Source organism: Gopherus evgoodei, chromosome 1 (assembly GCF_007399415.2).
Source record: "Gopherus evgoodei ecotype Sinaloan lineage chromosome 1, rGopEvg1_v1.p, whole genome shotgun sequence".
Lineage (NCBI taxonomy): Eukaryota > Metazoa > Chordata > Testudines > Testudinidae > Gopherus > Gopherus evgoodei.
Window position 1 is genome coordinate 127,822,267 of NC_044322.1, and position 13,511 is coordinate 127,835,777.

Consider the following 13,511-nt stretch of genomic DNA (forward strand, 5'->3'; position numbering starts at 1 on the left):
GTCTGCCTAGCAACAGTGCCTTTAGCTAATTTTCAATGTTAAGTAAACCTGAAAAACCACTTTATTTGCATTTATATAGTGCTGGTATGACTTTCAATGGGAGTGCTATTGTGTGACAAAAGACTGTTAATAGTCCTTAACGACTTCTTGCTTAACATGCAAGCCACAAACTGCCAGAGAGAGCAGAAAAAAAAATTTCTCTCTGGTTCCCTTTTAAAACCAAACTGTTTCTCTCTGCTAAAAAGCCCTTAGCAGAGAAAAGAAAAATATAATATTCTTACTGGCTTCTGGATTCTGTCTATCTCCCACCGCTGCCACCATGTTATAACCTTATTCCCAGATTTGGACCTTAGCGTCCAAAATATGGGGGTTAGCATGAAAACCTCCAAGCTTAGTTACCAGCTTGGACCTGGTACTTGCTGCCACCACCCAAAAAATTAGAGTGTTTTGGGGCACTCTGGTCCTCCTGAAAAACCTTCCCTGGGGACCCCAAGACCCAAATCCCTTGAGTCTCACAACAAAGGGAAATAATCCTTTTTCCCTTCCCCCCTCCAGGTGCTCCTGGAGAGATACACAGACACAAGCTCTGTGAAACTACCCTCTCCGTTCCCAATCCTGGAAACAAAAAGGACTTTCCTATTACCCCAGAGGGAATGCAAAATCAGGCTAGCCAATTCAACACACACCGATCTCCCCTGATTTCTTCCTCCCACCAATTCCCTGGTGAGTACAGACTCAATTTCCCTGAAGTAAAGAAAACTCCAACAGGTCTTAAAAGAAAGCTTTATATAAAAAAAGAAAGAAAAAATACAAATGGTCTCTCTGTATTAAGGTGATACAATACAGGGCTAATTGCTTAAAAGAATATTGAATAAACAGCCTTATTCAAAAAGAATACAAATCAAAGCACTCCAGCACTTATATTCATGCAAATACCAAAGAAAAGAAACCATATAACTTACTGTCTGATCTCTTTGTCCTTACACTTAGAAACAAAAGATTAGAAAGCAGAACTACTTCTCCAAAGCTCAGAGAAAGCAGGCAGACAGAAAACAAAGACCTCAGACACACAATTCCCTCCACCCACAGTTGAAAACATCCGGTTTCCTGATTGGTTCTCTGGTCAGGTGTTTCAGGTGAAAGAGACATTAACCCTTAGCTATCTGTTTATGACAGAAACCAACCGCTCAAAATGTGAAAAGAATATAATATGTTCTGACAAATAAGCATTACTGGCTCAATAATTCATATACTGAAGAAATTAATCTAAAAGAGAATTATAAGAATTATATGAACCTGTTCCTTTAAATTGAAATGCAAGGCAGATAGATGCTAGTTTCAAGTTGACATCTGCAGTCAAGATTGTTAACATGTGGATGCATAGTCAACAGACTAGAAAAAAGATCAGATGGCCTTGGGAGGGGGATGCTTATTGGAAACAAGATGTAAAGGTGGGTTGGGAACAACTATCCTATTTATTCATGGAAAATGACCAAAAAATAAACAAACAAAAATAACAGATCAGTAACTGCAAAGGTGAAGATCTGACCAGCAACATAAACTAAATCATGTCACACAATTTTGGAGTATTTTCTTTTAAAAATATATAGATATTATGTAGTTGTGATTGTGCTTTTAAATAAATATGGCAAAATATACTTGATTCTCATCTTGGCTATGTTAATGTTGCTGTAAGGACCATGGTTTCTTTGTTTATTTTTCCCATTTCCTGACTTATTCAAAGACAAACCCTGTATTATACAAACTTTATATGAACAGAGTTTCTTACTTTAATTACATACAACCTTACATATTGTAACAGGAGGCCCTAAAAAACAAACCAACTTTTATCTTGACATATTTCTCAGAGCAGCAATGCAACTTTTTTTTCTGTGAGTCCCAGAAATAATATTAAACCAGACACCATGAATAATGTGAGAGGTCTAATTTAACACCAGGATTATTTCCGGCATTCAGTATCTGCGAATAGTACATTAATAGTACATACTCTTTTAAAAGTGATTGAATGATAGCAATAATGAACTGGCATTGAGTCTTTGTGATTGCTGGCCAAAATGGTTTCTCTCTCTAAATCTAATATTTATTATGTATAAAGATGCAGTACGATCAATGAGGTCCCTTGGAGGATGAAACATTGGCTTTTGCTTTGTTTTATGCTAGTCTTTGGACATAAGTGAATCTTTGTGATGGTCTATAAAAGTCATAGTGAAGTAAAATGATATGGTGCATAAAACATTGAAACATATGTGAACAATCCGGGTAGAGGATACAACAACATCCTCCCCACCTCTTTTCCGGAGGAGAGGTTGCCTTTTGTTTATAGATTTCAAATCTGCAGAGGGGACACAAAGAAGGTTAAAATAGCAATTTTTCTCTTCTTTCTGATTCTAAAGTTAGGCCCAGATACATGTTTGTCTTTGTTTCCTTTTTGGGATGAAGTGAATGGAACTCTTATAAATATATTCATCATATAACCCTGAATTAGAGCACATTGTCATCTCTGAAAAAGACAGCTGAGTTCTTATAATCCCTATAGCATTTGTGAGTAAAGATTAACTCAGTAGTTAATACAGAGATGTGTTTTCCATTCTAAAGCCCTTTCCAATTGTTCATGGGTTTCTCAAAAAACCCAAGCAAAACATCCTTTTAGAATATCTTTCCCAAAGCTATTAGCCACATCTCCTTCCTTGCCTTGAACAAGTCCTTCCTCAAACCTCACTTCTGCCACAAAGCCGACAAAATGCGAAAACAACTGGTAGAAATAGTTGTGAGAGTTAAGGCTGGCATGGTATGCTATGGTAATGTTTTCTCATATATGGTAACAGAGAACAAGTTGTCAGTGAGCTTCAGAGCAGAACAGACAATCTGGCTCAGCAGTACACATCATTAGTGTGGGACCCAATGAGTACATGTCGTATACACTTAACGGTCAGATCTGCACTTGTAGTTCTTCAGTAGGACTGCCAATACCCTGAAGGGTGCCACAAATGATAAGCCACATCTAAAATACCATTATCATCTCTACCAAACTTTAGAACACATGTAAAAGCTGAGTACAGCACTATAGGTATGCAGTGAGTTTGTGTTAGTTAGTGAGCATTTCTTGTAGCTGACTTTGTTACCCGGCAAGATACATGCATCTCAGCAGGAATTTAGGTGTTTAGGAATCACATCATTAGAAGATTTTGGATGTTACACCTCTAGATTCACACTGGGATACATTTCTGCTTTAGTAAGGTTGCCAGTTACATGAAGAGCTACAATTGCAGCACAGATTAATAGCCCTACCTTTAGTAAATTAGGAAAGTCAAAAAGAACATAATAAAACTTTTAATTAATGTAAACTTCTTACTAGGTAGTTCCAAGAACTAATTAAGGGCCAATTCTGCCTTGACCCCATTGACATCAATAGGACTGAAGTAGATTTAGTTCAGGGAAGAATCCAGCACATAATTCATGTTGTCATTATTGCAACACATACCAAAAACTATTTCAACTATAATGACATTAGTACCAGTGTTATACAGGTATGTGGCACTCCTGTAAAAAAAAGCTAGGAAATAAAGAGTTAGAAAGACCTTAAGAGACATGGGATCACTATGGTTATTTTTGACTGCTTGATGACTGGTCACACAGGCTATCATACAGATCAAACTCTGCCTAACTTTGCCAGTCTAAACTGTCATCTCTCTGCTGAGTGGTAGAACATGTTAAGGTCCTGTATGTCTATTTCCCACTGAAGAAGAAAATCAGTGATGTAAAGTCTGAGTGTTTTCTTAGTGTAACTGATTTTATTTACACATATACACTAGTCTTGAAAAGAGGTGATGGCAAATAGTATGTAGGCACTTGCCTCTTTCATGAATTTCAGGTGCAAACCAAAGCCTGGTTCCTAGGAAACAACTCTGCACCAAGAGCTGATTCTAGTTTGCCACAACAACTTACAATAAAACTACATCTTAAAACTAACAAGACAGCATTTCTGCAAAGACTTTACACTCCTCTACAACTAAGAAAAATAACTCAAGAATGATGGCCTGGAATCACAAAAGGAGTAGGTGCCTAAATGCCACTTTAGGTGCCTAAATCCCCAAATCAGACCCCACTGGGATTCACAAACCCCCATTCAGCTGCCACTGAATCCTGTAGGCACCGAAATTCTCTTGAAGCCTAAGTTTTTGCAGCAGTCCAAACTCGGTAAGTGCCTATTTGTCTGCCTCACACAATGCGTGTGCACTGCAGCCTCACTCAATGCATCCAGCTTCTAAAGCCCCAGAGCAACACAAAGATTGGGAGAATGTAGATGTTCTTCCACTGAACTCGCCTGCAGGGCCCAAGCCAGCAGACATATTGGGAAGTGAGGTAAGGAGGACATCTCTCACAATTTTTAGCTCAGTATTTAGGATGCTCACCTGGGCTGTGGGAAACCCTGAGTTCAAGACTCCCTCCCAGCTGAGTGGAACAAGGGATCTAAATAGTGATCTGTCATCTATCAAGGGAGGGCCATAACCCTTTGGGCTAAAAGTTCTGAGGAAGGCAGACATTCTTCTTCCCCAATTGCTTGAAAAATAAAACAAACCAAAACAAAAAGCACAGCATAGTCATCTAACACCAAAAGAGGATTTGCAGCTGAGAATCCCAGTTGGAGCGACGTACATGGATTTAGGCAACTTAGAGAGGCAGGGTGTAGGATACACCCTTCACCTTGGCATCTCCCATTGTCTAACTTAGGCAGGAAGCTCTCTAGTATGCTGGCTTTTATGGATCCCATTCCAAGACAACAATCTCTTCTTTTTCAGTGATTATTCTCAGTGCCCAAAAGTTAGACATAGTGAATGAGCATCACCAAGCCTAAGTTTATTTCTGAAACATGACATTGTAGTGTCAGGGGTTTTTTTGTTTCTCAATAAATTTGTATCACCTATGCTCAATCGACAAGTAAAAACTTTTTTTCTTTTAAACAGCATTCCGAACAGGGTGGCTATATGGCCCTAAACACTGGAAATATCCTTATTTTCCAGATCTGTTCCTTTGTCTTTTTCACTTTTCCAGGCTATAGCATTCTATCCGGGAACAAGCTGTCTTCCCAAATGTCATTGAAAGTCAATGGTAGTTAGGTGCCCAACTGCCATATGTACCTTTGAAAATATCCACCAATGTGGATCAGTTTGACCCGTGTAACCTAGTAAACTTTGATTACACTAGTACCCACTAGAATTCTATTTTACTGCAGGAACAGTCAGCAGTCTGTTTTGACAGCGGAACTCTCACCTGTGGATAATAACACATAAGAGAAATATGCAGATTTGGACAGTTGTGGATGCCCATACCCTGAGTTGCTCCAGTTAGCAATAAAGACACCACAAGTAGTAAAGCTGCTCATATTAAATAAATAAATAAATCTAAGTTTATAAAACAATACTTTGAGGGTTAACAGCGATTTCTCATAAATCTAAAGCCAACTTTATCATTACATCAATACAGTAAATAATATGAGGGGGAAAAAAAGCCAGAGGTCCAGTCTGCTCCTCATAACGTTAAGGGTGGAGTTTTCCCAAATGCTCAGCCTTGGCCTAACTTTGCTCCTATTGAAGTGTAGGGTAGTTTTACCACTTACTTCAGTGGAAGCGGTCAGTCAACACTTAGCACTAATCCCACTCTAAATATCCCTTGACAGTACTGGAGGGTCTTTTCCTTTTTGGTGGGAAGTGTGCAATTTGGCTGATGACTTTTTACCCATGAGGCAGCATTTTAGTGCTGTTGTATATTCTCATTTGTAAAACACTTCTTCTATAAGTGCCACATGTGACTAATCAATATTATTTCTTTTGTGACTGTAATTTCTGATTAGTATTCAGACATCTAGATACAAACCATAATATTATTTTACCATTTGTCACAACTCCTTTGTAACTTGCATTGTTTACAGATCTAGCTATAGATAGATTCTAAAGCAGTTATTGATAAAATATCAAGAAATGCCCAGTGGAACAGAAGCAACATGGGCACAACTACTGTGCTACACTTGAATAATGTCTATGCAGTATTTTTTATAACAGCTATTTTTTATAAGTGCTAAGTTTAGCACTTTTCCATGTAGGAAACATATAGACATCAAAGGAGCTTTTAAATAAGTTCCTTATCACACGGAAAAACAATCAGTCCTGTTGTTTACACTAGAATTGCCAATACAAAAAGCAATGGTTTACAATAATGATAATAATATTCTAGTAACCTGAATGTCAGATAATGTTTAGTAAATTCCTAAAAGTCAGATATGTCAGGAAAGAACACACAACACTAGAAATAGGAAAAAAAGAAAAAAGAAAAAGAAAAAAAGAAAGACTTTCCAAATTATTAGAAACTGCAGAAGCAACCCCTGAGCGTGAGACTGTACAGACTTTTGGAACCATTTAGTGCACACAGTGCATGCCAGATGCTTACAATAGGAATTAGGACATATGTTCTCATTGTAGTACTGTATCATCTAATCTCATGAAGAGAGCTATTCCTATCTGGGAGGTTCCAGGCACCAGCACATCAAGCGTGTGCCTGGGGCGGCAAGCCGTGGGGGGCGCTCTGTTGTTTGTCACGAGGGCAGCAGGCAGGTTGCCTTCGGCGGCATGCCTGCGGAGGGTCCGCTGGTTCCGTGGCTTTGGTGGACCTCCCACAGGCATGTCGCCGAATTTGTGGGACCGGGGACCCCCCGCGGGCAAGTCGCCGAAGGCAGCCTGCCTGCTGTGCTTGGGGCGGCAAAATACCTAGAGCCACCCCTGATTCCTATACAAGTAATGTGACAGTTAGCTTTGTAGAAAAGGAAAATATTAAGACTCTCACATTCCATATCGTTAGATGTAAGTACATCCTAGATGAGATGGTCCAGAACAAAGGAAAGGAAACTGGAGTCAGAGTGCAATTATGAAGAGGAAGAAAGGAATGAAAGGAAAGAGGAAATGAAAATAAGTAAATTTGCCCATGTGCTATTGAAAACCATTAGTTACACTGTACTGGAAGTATGATTAACAAGAATTATTTGTCATAAGAGTAAACAAAAAGGAGTCTTTCTTATTGCTTACAATAGCATGTACATTAGCTCACATAAATTAAATGCTTTATAAGCCTCTTCAAATATAATATTTTACCAGGTATTTTAATTCCTGATAGCTAGGCAAGGATGAAATAAATTACAGGTTGGCCTTGCATGATTTAAACTTGGTATGAGATTTGCCACAAACAAAAGAAATATTCCTCTGTTCCGTTCCTTTCTGCATCATTTACTTCCTGCAGTTTAGTGCAGATTAATGCGTTCAGAGAATGATTGCCGTAATTACTGTGCCCTGCTGCTCCACTATATTATGCAAAAAAAATGTACACAATGGAAAAATAGAGAGAATGGACGAGGTTTGTTAGGCTGCCCCAACGTCCCAATTTAAAGTGTCAGAGCGGGAAGAAAAGTTAAATCTGTGAACCCAATCCAAGTGAGGTTGCTGAAAGTGTGTATGCTTCTCACTTCTTCCTTTTTCACATTCCTCTTAGTAAAGATTAAAAAAAAAACACAATTGTCCTCAGTAGTCTGCTACTACACTGTTTTGGGCAGAGATCATGTGGTCTATTTGCAAAGGCACAGATGTCTAACACATTAACTTCCAGTGAGTGTTAAACATGTAAGTCCCATTGGATTAGTTATGTCCTTGTCTGTGTTTGTCTCTAGTAGCAGTCAATAGATAACACTCAGACCCATTTCCCTACAAGAAAATAAATCCATGTTTATGTTTATATCTTTACTTTTGCCACCTTAGCCTAAAACAAAAGTAAGATACTATGATGATGAGCATCGACCTGGAAGCCACTGAAGTCAATAGCAAAACTCCCATTGACTTTAGTGGGCTGTGGATGAAGCCCACTGTTAGAAGCAGAGATTATTCCCACACCAGATGTGGACCTCTCTGAAGATCTGAGGAGTCCACATGGAAATCATACACCATTAACTCCATTGTTTTGATAAAACTGGTGATTTATGCATATGCCTATTGTTTAATAAAACACTTATGCTATCCATGGTTTCTCTTTTCATCACGCTAGGTGAAATTTTGGTACCATTAAAGTCAATGGCAAAATTCCCATTGACTCCAGTGGGGTAAGGTTTCAAAGCTATCTTGCAGGTTGTTCTTGCATTTGCCAGATGGCATGGCATCTATAGTTTAGATACAAACTCAGCAGAGGTTAACAATAGATGCATCAATATTGTGATGAGGGTTGATGTTTATGACTATCATAAGGGAATAACATTTGCTCTGGAAATATTATTTTGACTTATTTATAATGAGTTTTCCATGCATCATGGATTTTTACTTTAATATCTTCATACTTATGTCCTTTACAAAGTGGGAAAAAAGTAATTTTGGCAAAATGGAAAAGTGCAGATTCCCATACAATTACATCTTGGAAATAACATCCCTGGACATCATAGCTGCTTATAAAACTGTTTTCTTTTAAATAAAATGTACTTAAAATACGTTCTCAATTTAGAAATAAAGCATTGAATTTCTCACTAAATAACTGAAATAAATTTGAATCTTGATGTCATTGGTTTAACTTTCTATGTTTCTATGGGAGCTTAAATTGGGATTTGCTCTTCTTTTCATCTTTATTTCTTTGAATGATCATTGAGGAACAAAGTTTAGTCACGCTTTTGTCTCAGATCCAGGTTTTTAAAGGTATTTCAGTGTTGCTGTGATCAGCATTGCAAACCTGACTAATTTAGGAGCCTACATTTCATTTTTGAAAGGGATTTAGGCACTCAGAGACCTACATCCCATCAACTCTCAATGGGATTTTGGTTTCTAGGTGCCTAAACCCTGTTTGAACATAAAATTTAGTTTCTTAAATCAGGTAGGTGTTGTGATGCTGTGTGCAGAAACATCTAAATAACTTCAAAAGTTGGCCTCAGTTTTTTAAGTACTATATGTTGTTTCCATAATGTAAGAAGTCTGGTGCAGATCTCAGAGTTCAAAATACATTGGGGAAGATTCTCAAAGGCAGAAAATGACAATAATGTGCCTAACTTCCATTTGTTCCTTTGACAATTTCCACCATTATGTTTGTGTGTATTAGGTTTACATTATTGGAATTTCTCTATATGCTTCTTAGCATATTCCTAAAAACATATTGTGTCCTTTATATGCATTGCTGAATTGGTCTTTGTAAAATTAATAAATAGTACATTAAAAAAGTACTAAAGAGATTGAGATGAAACAGCAAGAATCTCAGTAAATGCAATCTTGAGTTAAGACACTGAGATATGGCAAGGCCGTTCTTCTGCCTCAGGGAGCTCATGCATTAAAGTAATTGGCAGTCAGAGTGGACTCAGATAAGTAAGCATATTGCCCCTTACAGGATTAGAAGAACACTATGTCTGTTTTATCTAATTGCATCCTGTGAGACATATACCTTACTTAGATTCATCACTCCTTTCTCATGCATTAAACTGAAGGACCAGATTAATTTCTCATGTGTCATTTATAATTTGCTGAAAACATGGCAAAAATCAGTTAGAACCTTCTACTTTTAATTCAGAATTATACAACAATATTTGTTTTAGCATTATGAGACTGGCTGTAAAATCAAAAACCAGCACTTGTACAAGACTGTCAGACTAATGTAGGTAGGTCTGCAAATATGAAGTGTGTTTAAATTAAATAAAAATACAACATTTAAGTGGTATATATTTATTGACAAAATTTTAAAGAAAGTCAAACCACTGAACTGGTGGAAGTCACTAGCGAAACACCTGGAATTAGTTTGTTGAAGTGCTAAACTATCTCCTGACAGCAGTAGCCTGTTCTGCCGGTGTATAGAGGAGATTTTCTTAATTTTTTTTCAGTTATTCAGTTCCACTTCATTCAAACTTGAAAAAGCAACTGGAAATTGAAAAAAAACAAAAACAGGAAAGTTTGTTTCCCTTTTCCAGTCTATAAATAAAAACAAAGGTCTGGGAGGACCAATCTACTAGGTGCAAAATCTTTAATGACATGGGATACGCCTACATTGTAAATAAAAACCTGCAGCTGGCCTGTGCCAACTGACTTGAGCTGGCAAGTTTCGGGCTGCAGGATTGTTTCATTGCAATGTAGATTCTGGGCTTGGGCTGCAGCCTGAGCTCTAGGTCCCTCTCACCTTGCAAGATCCTAGAGCCAGGCTGCAGCCCAAGCAAAAACATCTACACTGCAATTCAACAGCCCCTTAGCCCAAGCCCTGGGAGCCTGCGTCCGACTGCACAGGTCATCCACAGGTGTCTAACCATCATACCCATGGTGACCAGTAACAATCAGTTCAGTATCGATAACACTGCCTTTGTTTAATAAATCTGTTAGTTTTAAAGGCCAAAAGAGTTGGAGGGGAAACAGAGTTGGGAAGTGACTTGTGCAAGGTCAATGGCAGAAGTAGGAACAGAACATAGGTCTTCTGAGTCCCAGTCCAGTTCCCACTTCATATCTATCTATCTATAATTCTGCCAGCTGCATGGATATGATGTAAGGGATATGGCAGTAAAGCCAAATACAATGTAACATAATTTAAAATGTTAATGACATATTATGTTTTTTTGAATTACTGTTTTAAATGGGTCTTATCAAAAAATCTAGACAATTATAGAGCATTTTCATAACTAGTTTCTGAGTATGAGTCAACAAATCCATTAAAATAAATTAAAAGCCTGAACTCCACATAGGCATGAGTGTTCTGTTACTCTGCAAATGCATATAGAAGGGAACAAATGAATGAAGCAACTCTGTGGTTCTAATAGAGCTGAAGAGTACAAGTACTCCTTACTTATCCCCACTGTGGTCCTCAGGACCTATAGAGGAACAGAATGGGCAGTAGGTAGCTCCAGACAAAAAGCTAGGATCCAGGACCCCAATTTTTGGATCCTGTTGTGACAGAGGACCACTGGGGGTTCACCACTTTGTGTCAGCAACTTTCAACATACACAGTACACTTAACACACAGTTGTTATGATATACAAATCCCAGAGACAGCATGTAACGTATCACTGAAAACATAACTCTCTGATCATTAATATGTTTGAATATATATGTACAGTAAACCCACAAAGGACTTTATAGATATATGCTGGAAATATGTGATTAATATGTGATTTAAAGGTCTGGGGCAGTTGATAAACACATTTTCTCCAGACAAAGGAAAAAGCCCAACATCTCAATCCAGATGTCGCCAAATTTAACAGGCTATTAATTTGTATCAGAGTTTTCAGGAAAAAATCATTTGCATTGTAAAAATGATGAGTGGTAGAGAAGACAGCATGGAGTCTACACCACACAGTATAGTGTCCACATCCAACAGAGAAAAGGAGCTTAGTCTGGGATTACTTTTCAAAGAATACATTTCAAAGGTTGACTGGGACTATAAAAAAAAGGGGAGAGAACCTCATAGTTATCCATTACTGGGCAGATATAGGAGGCCAGGACTCTCTTATAGCTGATAAAAGTGGATCCTTCGGCAAAGGGGGTTGAAGTCTCTGGGAACTTAAAATAGGTGAGAAACCTACTTAGACCAAGATTGTAATTTGCTGAAATTAAGCTTTAGCTTTAAAAGTGTATTTTTAATATTACTTACTCATAATCCTTTATCTTTATCCTCTATAGACTCATAGACTTTGCGGAGAAAAGGGATTATCATGATCATCTAGCCTGACCTCCTGCACATTGCAAGCCCCAGAACCTCACCCACCACATCCTATAATAGACCCATAAGCTCTACTGAGTTACTAAACTCCTCAAATCATGATTTAAAGACGTAAATTTACAGATAATCTATCATTTACTGCAGTTTAAATCATCTGTGCCCCAGGATGCAGAGGAAGGCAAAAAACCCAGTGTCTCTGTCAATCTGAACTGGGGGAAAATTCCTTCCTGACCCCAACTATGGCAATCAGTTGAACCCTAAGCATGCCAGCAACAACTACCAACCAGACATCTGGGAAATATTTCTCTGTAGTAACTGAGAGCCCTCCCCATCTAGTGCCCTATATTCAGCCACATCAGGACTTTTGCTACTAGCAGTTGCCAATGGGCCACATGCCATTGTAGGCAGTCTCAATATACCAACCACTCTGTAAATTTATCAAGCTCAATCTTTAAGTCAGTTAGGCTTTTGTCCCTATTGTGCCCTTTGGAATGCTGTTCCAGAATGTCACTCCTTTCATGGTTAGAATCCTTTGTCTAATTTCAAGCCTAAACTTGTTGATGTTGAGTTTGTATCCATTTGTTCTTGTGTCAACAATGGCACTTACCTTAAATACTCCTCTCTTTCCCTGGTATTTATCCCTTTGATGTATTTATAGAGAGCAAGCATATCTCCTCTCAGCCTTTGGTTAGGCTAAACAAGCCAAGCTCCCTGAGTTTCCTCTCATGAGGAATGTTTTCCATTCCTCCAATAATTCTAGTAGCCCTTCTCTGCACCTGTTCCAGTTCCAATTACTCTTTCTTAAACATGGGAGACTAGAACAGCACACAGTATTCCAGATGAGGTCTCACCAGTGCCTACTAGAAATATCTCACCTGATGCATCCTGGGACTGCATTAATCTATTCACAGATGCATCATTCCCAATACGGTCAGCAGCCAGGGTGATTAAAAGCCATGGCATCAAAGAAGGAGGCAAAAGTCAGCCCTTGCAAATATTTGGAGTATAAATACATACAAACTCAACAGGCAGCAATTAAAAAAGCAAACTATGATGCAGCCAGACCAGAGGAGGAATTGGTTAAATGGTGGAATGACCAGAAAGGTGACAAAACAGATAAAACAGTAATAGCTATATTGGATATACTCAACATAAAAGAAAAAGAAAACCCAACTTTAAAAGCTGAGAATAAGGCACTAAGAGATGAAAGCCTGTGTCCACGAAAAGGGACATTTTTAGCTTACTTTGGAGTCGCCAATAAAGTATTAACACCATCAAGAATGTCAGGATGCACACTCCCAACATAGCACCCAGATCCATCCCCTGGGGATTTCGTCACCTGAGATGACATCACCCATAATTATTGATTTAACCTCCACTGCCTGATTCTGTGCCTCAGAGTACTTAACACTGGCCTGGTCCACGGTCTCCCCTATCCGAGTGTACCTCAGATTGCCTTCCCCATTGTGTCTCTGGGCCTCAGCCACCAACTCCTCCATCTTCGTCTGCAGGGCTAGAAGACCCTCCTCTACATACTTACTGCCATAGTGCCGTTCCATGTTAAGTTACTCATCATTGGTGGAGTACGGTGGAGCCGTGTCCCATCAACAGTCAAGGGTGTCCTTCGAGGGACCGTCATGTAAACGGATGGATGTGTCAAGGGGCAGGGCTTTCCATTTAACTCAATGGAGTGGTTTTGGGCAGTCACACACCAGTAGGTACCATTCATGTGGACCAGTTCCGTGTGCACCAGTTTTACAGTGACGGCCACCTCAAACCAAGACAGA